Raw genomic sequence first — 10,307 nt, forward strand, 5'->3', positions numbered from 1 at the left:
AGGAAGAAAAATCATTCTCGTGCTTCTACTCTGCCAGAGATGGCTTGGTGGAAACAGCAGTGACAGCGGAGGGTTTGGAAATGGGAAAAGTGTATTATGGGCAAGGGAATGTGAGCCCACTGTTGGGTAGGGACTGTTCCTATATGTTGCCAACTTGTACTTCCCAAGTGCTTAGTACAGTGCTCTGCACACAGTAAGCGCTCAATAAATATGATTGATTGATTGATTGAATGAATGTATCTGTTTAGTGTTTTGTTGTACTCTCCCAAGCGCTTAATACAGGGCTCTGCATATGGTAAGTGCTCGATAAACACAACTGAATGAGGGAATATTCAGGCCGTATGTCGGGAGCAGTGTGGGAGAAGGTCAGTGAAAGAAATTGAAGAACAGGGCAAAAATGGATGAGTGCAGATGCAATAACTGAGGTATTTGCGAAGTGCTCACTATGTGCTCTGCACACAGTAAGCGCTCAATAAATACAATTGCATGAATGAATGAATGTGCCAAGCACTTGTACTAAGCACTGAGGTAGATAAAAAACAATTTGGTTTGACACAATGTCCCACATGGGACTCGCAGTCTAAGTAGGAGGGAGAACAGGTACTGAATCCCCATTTCACAGATGAGCAAACTATGGTTCAGGGATGTTTAAGTGACTTGACCAAGGTCCCACAGCAGACGGCGGGAGAAGCCAGGATTAGAACCCAGGTCCTCTGACTCCCAACCCCAGGGCTCTTTCCACTAGGCCACACTGCAGTAGAGCATTTAAGGGAGTAGAGGAAATCACAAGAGGTGAAGGAGCACCCAGTTTGGTCTGGGATTGCTTGTTCTAATAGTAATAATTAATCATGGTGCTATTCGTTAAGCATTTACTATGTGCCAGTTTTCTAGACTGTGAGCCCACTGTTGGGTAGGGACTGTCTCTATATGTTGCCAGCTTGTACTTCCCAAGCACTTAGTACAGTGCTCTGCACACAGTAAGTGCTCAATAAATACAATTGATTGATTGATTGATTGCCAGGCACTTTACTAAGTGCAGGGGTGGATACAAGTGAATCGGATTGGACACAGTCCCCGTCCCATGTGAGACTCACAGTGTCAGTCCCCATTTTATAGAAGAGGGAACTGAGACCCTGAGAAGTGAAATGACTTGCCCGAGGTCACACAGGAGACAAGTGATGGAGGCGGGATTAGAACCCAGGTCCTTCTGAGTCCCAGGCCGGGACTCTATCCACTAGGCCATGCTCCTTTTCTCAGTGCAATGATCTGAGTTGGCACTCTTGCCCACAGTCTATACCTGCCAGAGTGAGAAGTTGCACTGGGTTGGAAATACAGAGGCTTTTGCTCCTTAAATCCTCCACACCTTATTTTCTTCAGTATCCCTGATAGAAAAAGTTCACTCAGCTACGACAGAGATGCTAGATTTACTGCTCTCCATGCCTCACCCGGGATAGATTACTTCCACTGTAAACCCCATGTGGGACTATGAGCCCGCTGTTGAGTAGGGACCGTCTCTATATGTTGCCAACTTGTACTTCCCAAGCGCTTAGTACAGTGCTCTGCACACAGTAAGCGCTCAATAAATACGATTGAATGAATGAATGAATGAATGAATGAAAAGGGACTGTGTCCGATCTGATTGCATTTTGTCTACCTGAGCACTTAGAACAGGGCTTGATGCTTAGTTAGTGCTTAGCAAATATCATAATAATGATATTAGTATAATAATGAATAAATAAATACTAAAAGGAATTGAAAGGAATGAATAACGATGAAATTAATAAAATAAATAGTAATTGAGCACAGCTCAACAACTGATGATCAGTGCTGGGACTGAGATGGAAAGATCTGATCCTGAGGGAGGCAGTGAATCCTAGCGGACAGACCCCGGGCCTAGGAGCCCGAAGGACAAGGGTTCTAATCCCGTCTCCATCACCTGTCTGCTGTGTGACCTTGAACAGGTCACTAAACTTCTCTGTACCTCAGTTCCCTCATCTGTAAAATAGGGATTAAGACTGTGAGCCCCATGTGGGACATGGGCTATGTCCAACCATCATCATCATCATCAATCGCATTTATTGAGCGCTTACTGTGTGCAGAGCACTGTACTAAGCGCTTGGGAAGTACAAGTTGGCAAGCTGGACAAGTTGGCTATGTCCAACCTGATTAGTTTGTATTTGTACATACTTATTACTTTTGTACGGATTTATTACTCTATGTATTTTACTTGTATATATTTACTATTCTATTTATTTTGTTAATGGTGTGCATTTAGCGTTAATTCTATTTATTCTGACAACTTGACACCTGTCCACATGTTTTGTTTTGCTGTCTGTCTCCCCCTTCTAGACTGTGAGCCCGTTGTTGGGTAGGGACCATTTCTATATGTCGCTAACTTATACTTCTCAAGTGCTTAGTACAGTGCTCTGCACACGGTAAGCGCTCAATAAATACGATTGAATGAATCAATGAATGCTGTGTGACCTTGAACAGCTCACTAAACTTCTCTGTACCTCAGTTCCCTCATCTGTAAAATGAGGATTAGGACCGTGAGCCCCATGTGGGACATGGGCTGTGTCCAACCTGATTAGTCTGTATTTTCCCCAGCACTTAGAACTGTGCCCAGAGCATAGTAAGCACTTTAAAAAATACCATTAAAAAAAAATATGTGCACACCAGTGATGGTGGAGCTTGTTAAAGAAGGGGACATTGTTAGGTTACTGTTGGGAGCAATGGATATGTGTGATGGAGATGGTTGGGGTGACGGGAAGGGGGATGGGGAGGTGGGAAGGTGAAGAGATCAGGGCTGAGAGAAAAGATGTGTGGAAAGGCACCATGGAGAAAGCAGAAGAGGTAGAGTTCACTGACCACTGAAACTGCAGCTCCCACAGCCACAGATAAGTAACTCCTTGGGGGTGATAGACAGGTGTCCCCTTCCCAGAGTTCCCATCTCTGAGGAAAGAACCATTGTTACCCCCTTTTTTATAATATTCATTAAGTGCTCACTGTGTGCCAGGCACTGTACTAAGTGTGGGGGTAGAAACAAGCTAATTGGGTTGGACACAGTCCAACTGGAGCCGAGGCTCCCGCAGCCATGGATGGAAACTCCTTGAGGGTTATGGGGACTGGTGTCCCCTTCCCAGAGTTCCCAGATCTGAGGGAGGAGCCATTTTATGCCCTTTTAATAGTCTTTATTAAGGGCTTATTATGTGGCAAGCACTGTACTAAGTACCTAGCTCCTCTGACTCTTGGGCAGGATTTCCGACTTCATTCACCTCCCACGGCTCTGACAGGGCCTGAGAGCTTCCAAATGAGGGCCAAAAGGAACTAAAAGGGGAAGCAGCATGGCCTAGTGGAAAGAACACAGGCCTTGGAGTCAGAGGACTTGGCGTCTAATCCCCCCTCTGCCACTTTCCTGCTGTGTGACCTTGGCCAAGGTACCGAACTTCTCTGTGCCTCAGTTTCCTCATCTGTAAAAGGTAGGAGGAGGAGAGGATGACTTTATTTTCCTAAAGCACTTTCATACGTTACCTAATTTTACCCTCCAATATCCCTGTGTTGTAGGGAAAGATAATATTATTCTCCCCATTTTACAAATGAGGAAACTGGAGCCTGGAGACATTAAATAATAATGATGGCATTTATTTAGTGCTTACTATGTGCAAAGCACTGTTCTAAGCGCTGGAAAGGTTACCAGGTGTTCAGGTTGTCCCACGGGGTGCTCACAGTCTTAATCCCCATTTTCCAAATGAGGGAACTGAGTCCCAGAGAAATGAAGTGACTTGCCCAAAGTCACACAGCTGACAACTGGTGTAGCCAGGATTTGAACCCATGACCTCTGACTCCAAAGCCCGGGCTCTGTCTTACCCAGGGTCACACAGCAGACCAGAGATGGAGCTCAGACTGGAACCCAGGTTTCCCAACTCCCAGCCCCATGCTTTCATTCATTCATTCATTCAATCGCATTTATTGAGCACTTACTGTGTGCAGAGCACTGTACTAAGTGCTTGGGAAGTATAAGTTGGCAACATATAGAGACGGTCCCTACCCAACAGCGGGGACTAGGCCTCGTTTCTTTCATTGACTGACAGCCTGGATTCCTTCTTTCTTATTTTCAGGAATTACTGAGTGGCAGTTGGAGGGAAAGGAGATGTAGCTGCGGATTATCTTCTCTTTGGAAAGAAAAGGGCCAGGGGGTTTGATGTAAAGAGAGAAGAGTTTCAGAAAAAGGAATGGCATTTTAAAAACAGAACAGAGGAGGGCACTCCAGCGTTATCTGTGGCTTCACAGATTCCCCAATGTCTCACAGCAAGGCAGAGGCCGGATTTTTCAGCTTTGTCTGTGTGCTAATCAGTCAATCAATCAGTGGTATTTATTCAGCGCTTACTATGTTCAGAGCACTATACTAGGAGCTTGGAAGAGCACAGTCCAACAAAACTAACAGACACATTCCCTTCCCATAATGAACTTACAGCTAGTGACTTTAGGGTTTGGGAAAATGAAGCTGGCCGAGACTGTGTTGTTGAGGTGAATTTGGGGTTGCAGTCAGCCCGTGGTTTAAATGTAAAAAAAACCCAAAACCAGCCCAGACTTCATAGTTGAAGGTTATCTAAAGAATTGATTGATTGATGGAGGAGGAGAAGATGGAGTTTGGGGGCAGGGGAGAGGAGGTGCCTTCAACATTGTCAACCATCCCCTTCTCCTGGAAGCATCATCTAACTGGAAACGTTATCTAACCTATTCCCCAGTGTTTCACAGCAAGGCAGAGGCCAGATTTTTCAGCTTTGTCTGTGTGCTAATCAGTCAATTAATCAGTGGTATTTATTCAGCGCTTACTATGTTCAGAGCACTATACTAAGAGCTTGGAAGAGCACAGTCCAACAAAATTAGCAGACGCATTCCCTGCCCATAATGAACTTACAACTTAGTGACTTTATGGTTTGGGTAAATGAAGCTGGCCAAGACTGTGTTGTTGAGGTGAATTTGGGGCTGCAGTCAGCCCGTGGTTTAAATGTAAAAAAAAAAAAAACAAAACCAACCCAGACTTCATAGTTCAAGGTTATCTAAAGGATTGATTGATTGATGGAGGAGGAGAAGATGGAGTTTGGAGGCGGGGGAGAGGAGGTGCCTTCAACATTGTCGACTATCCCCTTCTCCTGGAAACATCATCTAACTGGAAACATTATCTAACCTCGACTTTTCTCACACTTTGTCCTCTCCTGGTTCTCCTCCTAGCTGTCTGGTCGCTCATTCTCAGTCTCTTTCACAGGCTCCTCCTCTACTTCCCATCCTCTAACCGTGGGCATCCCTCAAGGCTCAATTTTGGGTACCTTTCTGTTCTCCATCTACACCTACTCCCATGGCTTCAACTCATTTGCTCCCATGGCTTCAACCACCTCTGCGGATGATTTCCAAATCTACATCTCCAGCCCTGATCGCTCTTCCTCTCTGCAGTCTTACATTTCCTCCTGCCTTCGATGCCTCCTGTCACTAAAGCACTCAAGCCATCAATCAATCAATCGTATTTATTGAAAATTTACTATGTGCAGAGCACTGTACTAAGCGCTTGGGAGAGTACAATACAACAGAATTAGCAGACCTATTCCCTGCCCATAATGAACTTACCCTGCCCATAATGAACTTACAGTCTAGAGGGAGAGACAGACATTACTGTGAATAAATAAGTAATTCATAAACTATAATTTGAAGATATGTACCCAAGTTCTGTGGTGTTGGGGATAGGGAGAATATCAAGTGTTTCAAAACCCACCTGTGCTGGGCAGGAGTAGCACGGGAGAGAGTCAAGGACATGTGAGAGGGTCAAATGTGGATACTTAAGTTTACTGCATGGAAGGCAGTAATGGTAAATCGCTTCTGTATTTTTACCAAAAAACTCTATGGCTTCACTACCAGAATGATTGCAGATGGAGAGCAGGGTATTCTGGAAGGGATGTGTCCATGACATCGCTATGGGTCGGAGATGACTCAACAGCAAAAGACAAGATAAGACAAAGGTCACAGATCCAAGTGCATAGAGGACACAGAAAGGAGAGTGAGCAGGGGAAAAGACAGCATAATCAGGGAAGGCCTCTTGGAGGAGATGAGGTCCTCACAATGCTTTGAAGGTGGAGAGAGTGGTGGTCTGGTATATATGGAGAGGGAGGGTGTTCCAGGGTAGGGGGAGGATGTGGAAAAGGGGTCAGTAGTGAGATAGACGAGATTGGGGCACAGTGAGTAAGCTGGCACTAAAGGAGAGGAATTCATTCATTCAATCATATTTATTGAGCACTTACTGAGTGCAGAGCACTGTACAAAGTGCTTGGGAAGTACAAATCAGTAACATATAGAGACGGCCCCTACCCAACAATGGGCTCAGTGTGCGGCCTGGGATGTAATAAGAGATCCAGTGCTTAAAACAGTGCTTTGCACATAGTAAGTGCTTAACAAATACCAACATTATTATTAGTAGGCGAGGTAGGATGGGGCGAGCTGACTGAGTGCTTTAAAGCCAAGGGCAAGGAGTTTCTATTTGATGCATAGGTGGATGGGTAGTCATTTGTAGGTTCTTGAGAAGTGGGGAGACATGGGCTGAACGTTTTTGTTGCAAAACAAATGTAATTGATGGAGTGAGACAGAGAAAGAGAAGGAGGGAAGAGGAAGAGACAGAGAGATAGAGACAGAGAACTGAGAAGGTGAGAAGCAGAGAGAGACCCTCCAAGGAGTCTTTTCATATGCTAAAGAGCTTTGAGTAGCTTTAGTGCTCCTCTTTGAACCTATAAGAGCTATTCTAACAAGTGATAGTTTCTATTCACACGTTAGAAATGCCAAAATGGAAACATTAAAGAAATCAGCCTGCTTCACTCAGGTTAGATCAGATCCATGGTGTTGGAAGGCCAGAGAAATTTTAAACTGGAGCCTACTGGTGCAATCCAGGCAAGGGCTTGGAATATTGAAATGCATCACCTAGGAATACTGAATTATGGTGTCACCAAAACACTGAAGCACTGTAATAATAATGATAATAATAATAATAATATCAGTGCTTAGAACAGTGCTTTGCATATAGTAAGCACTTAACAAATGCCATCATTATTATTATTATCTGTTAAACTTCTTATGTGTCTATGCACTGAGGTAGATCAAGATCATCAAGATGGATACAGTTGCTGTCCCACATGGGGCTCACAGTCTAGGGAGGAGAGAGTAGAGTTTAATCCCCATTTTACAGATGAAGAAACTGAGGTACAGGGGAGTTGTCACCCAACAGACAAGTAGCGGAGCCGAGATTAGAAGCCATGGGCTTCTGACTCCTACTGATTCTGTTATATTGTACTGTCCCAAGCATTTAGTACACTGCTCTGCACACAGTAAGTGCTCCATAAATACGGCTGATTGATTGATTGGGAGAGTACACAGAAGCTAAGGAAATGCTCTCTATGTTAGAGAGAGCACACAATCTAACCAGGGAGACAAGCAAGCATAAATGATTTAGAAATTACAGGAACCGGGGAGGAAGAGGAAACTAATAGCAAGAATGGGGAAAGATGAATTCCTGAATTGAAAAGGTGATTAAGTGGGGACTGCGCATCAATATGGGCAGACATGGTAAAGGTGATTGCTGCCCCAAAAAAGCCTTCTAAACTCTGCGGATGGGGCTGGAAAGGAGTGTTGCTTAATGGCTAGATCATGGGCTTGGGAGTCAGAAGAACCTGAGTTCTAATCCCAGTTCTGCCACTCGGCTGTTGTGTGACCCTGAATGAGTCATTTCACTTCTCTGAGCCTCAGTTCCCTTATCTGTCAAATGGGGATTAACAGCATTGAGCCCCATGTGGGACAGGGACTATATCCAATCTGAATAACTAGTATCAACCCCAGCGCTTAGAACAGTACTTGGCACATAGTAAACACTTAGCAAGTACCATCATCATCATTGTAATTATTATTATGAAGAAACGGAAAAGGGAAAGGTGGGGCTGTCTGTGAGCCAAAAGAAGGCAGGCTGAGCAATTTTCCCTGAGAGAAGTGGAGCGGAAAGCTATTTCCCCCTCCACCCCCTGACACTACTCCCTCTGTCCCCTCTCCCTAACTGCTCCTTGGCCCTCCTCTCCTCTGGATTCTTTCTTGCTGCTGCAGACGAAGCTTGTTTCTCCTTTGTTCCGGCCCTCACCCCTCAGAGAGGGTGGGCTGTTCCCAGGACTGGGCAGGGGGCTTTGCTCTTTTCCCAGGCTTTCTTCTCCACCCCTGAAAGGGGAAGGAGGAAGGGGAAAGCCATGGACAAGGGGAGATTGTTTGAGGCCATCCGACTGAGGCATCGTCTGATGTGATGTCACGGCCGGGCCGGCCGTGAATGGCTGCTGTCGGCCTGACTGGTCCCGTGTGGCGATCGGCTGACTGGTGCAGGCCAAAGAGGGGAGAGTGGGGCAAAGTGGGGCCCAGTCGAGATGCCTGAGGGGGAAGCCATTGAGCGGCCAACAAAGCATCAAGGATGGAGGCCCAACGGAAGGGGAAGCACTGGGCAATGGGCACAGGGCAGCAGGAAGGACACCACAGGCTTGGTTAGGACCCGTCTGCCAGAGAGGTCCGCCTGCGGATGCTGGAGACTTTTCCATACGAGCCAGGGCCAGATGAGGCAGCCCGGGTTGGACGAAGACAGAGATTGATAATAATAATAAAAATAATGGCATTTATTAAGCGCTTACTATGTACAAAGCACTGTTCTAAACACTGGGGTGGTTACAAGGTGATTAGGTTGTCCCACGGGGGGCCCACAGTCCTAATCCCCATTTTTACAGATGAGGCAACTGAGGCACAGAGAAGTTAAGTGACTTGCCCAAAGTCACACTGCTGACAATTGGCAGAGCCGGGATTTAAACCCATGACCTCTGACTCCAAAGCCCGGGCTCTTTCCACTGAGCCACGCTGCTTCTCATTCGGGAATGTGTCTACCAACTCTGTCCTATTGTAATCAGTCAGTTGTATTTATTGATTGCTTCCTGTGTGCAGAGCACTGTACTAAGTGCTTGGGAGAGTGCGATACAACAATAAACAGACACATCCCCTGCCCACAACCAGCTTACTGTCTAGAGGGGGAGACAGACATTAAATGAAATAAATCATTTACAGATTTGGACAAAAGTGACGGGAGACTGGAAGGGGGAAAGAATAAGAAGAGAGAGCCGGGGTGACGGAGAAGGGAGTGGAAGAATAGGAAAGGAGGGATTAGGCAGGGAAGGCTTCCTGGAGATGGGTCTTCAATAAGGCTTTGAAGGAGGGGGGAGTAATTGTCTGTCAGATATGAGGAGGGAGGGTGATCCCAGGCCAGAGACAGGATATGGGTGAGTGGCTGGAGGTGAGATAGACGAGATCGAGGTACAGTGCGTAGAATGGCATTAGAGGAGTGAAGTGTACCGTCTGGGTTGTATTAGGACAGTAGTGAGGTGAAGTAGGAGGGGCCAAGGTGATTGAATGCCTTAATATCAATGGTGAGGAGCTTCTGTTTGATGTGGAGGACCACTAGAGATTCTTAAGGAGAGGGGAAACATAGCCTGAACGTTTTTGTAGAAAAATGATCGGGGCAGCAGAGTGAAGTACTCTTCCCAACCACTCGGTACAGTGCTCTGCACAGACCACATGTTCAGTGAATACCGTTGACTGAGTTGAATTGATCGAATAGTCCCTGCGATTCATATTCAGTGGCAGGGTCCTGAAGTGAACTAATCCCCTCCTGCCTCCCCTCTTGCCTCAGGGAAACAGCATGGCCTAGTGGAAAGATCACAAGACTGGGTGTCAGAAGGACCTGGGTTCCAATCTCAACTCCGCAACCTGTCGGCTGTGTGACCTCTGGGAAATCACTTAAGTTCTTGGTGCCCCAGTTGCCTCATCTGTAAATTGGGTATTAAAATCATGAGTCCCGTTAGGGACGTGGACTGTGTTCAACCTGATTAATTTGTATCTACCCCAGTGCTTAATACAGTGCCTGGCACATAGTAAACACTTAACAAATAGCATAAAAACAGGGAGGCTTACATCCTGCTAAACAGGCTCTTTCAGATACAGCATTTAACTTTCAGCACAATCTCAAGGAACCCTCCCTAAATGCCGTTGCTTTAAGAGCAGGAGTGGGGGTAACCAGAATACACCGAACAGGGTACCAGCAAAAAAAAAAAAAAAAAAAGAGGAGCTGGATTGCCATTCTCCGTGAAGGACTTGGAAGCATCAAACCAGCATCACAGTCTGGGCCAGATGTCACACTCATCAGGAAAGATGTGATCAATCAATCAATCAATGGTATTGAATGAACACTTACT

The sequence above is a fragment of the Tachyglossus aculeatus genome, chromosome 2, assembly GCF_015852505.1.
Source record: "Tachyglossus aculeatus isolate mTacAcu1 chromosome 2, mTacAcu1.pri, whole genome shotgun sequence".
Taxonomy (NCBI): Eukaryota; Metazoa; Chordata; class Mammalia; order Monotremata; family Tachyglossidae; genus Tachyglossus; species Tachyglossus aculeatus.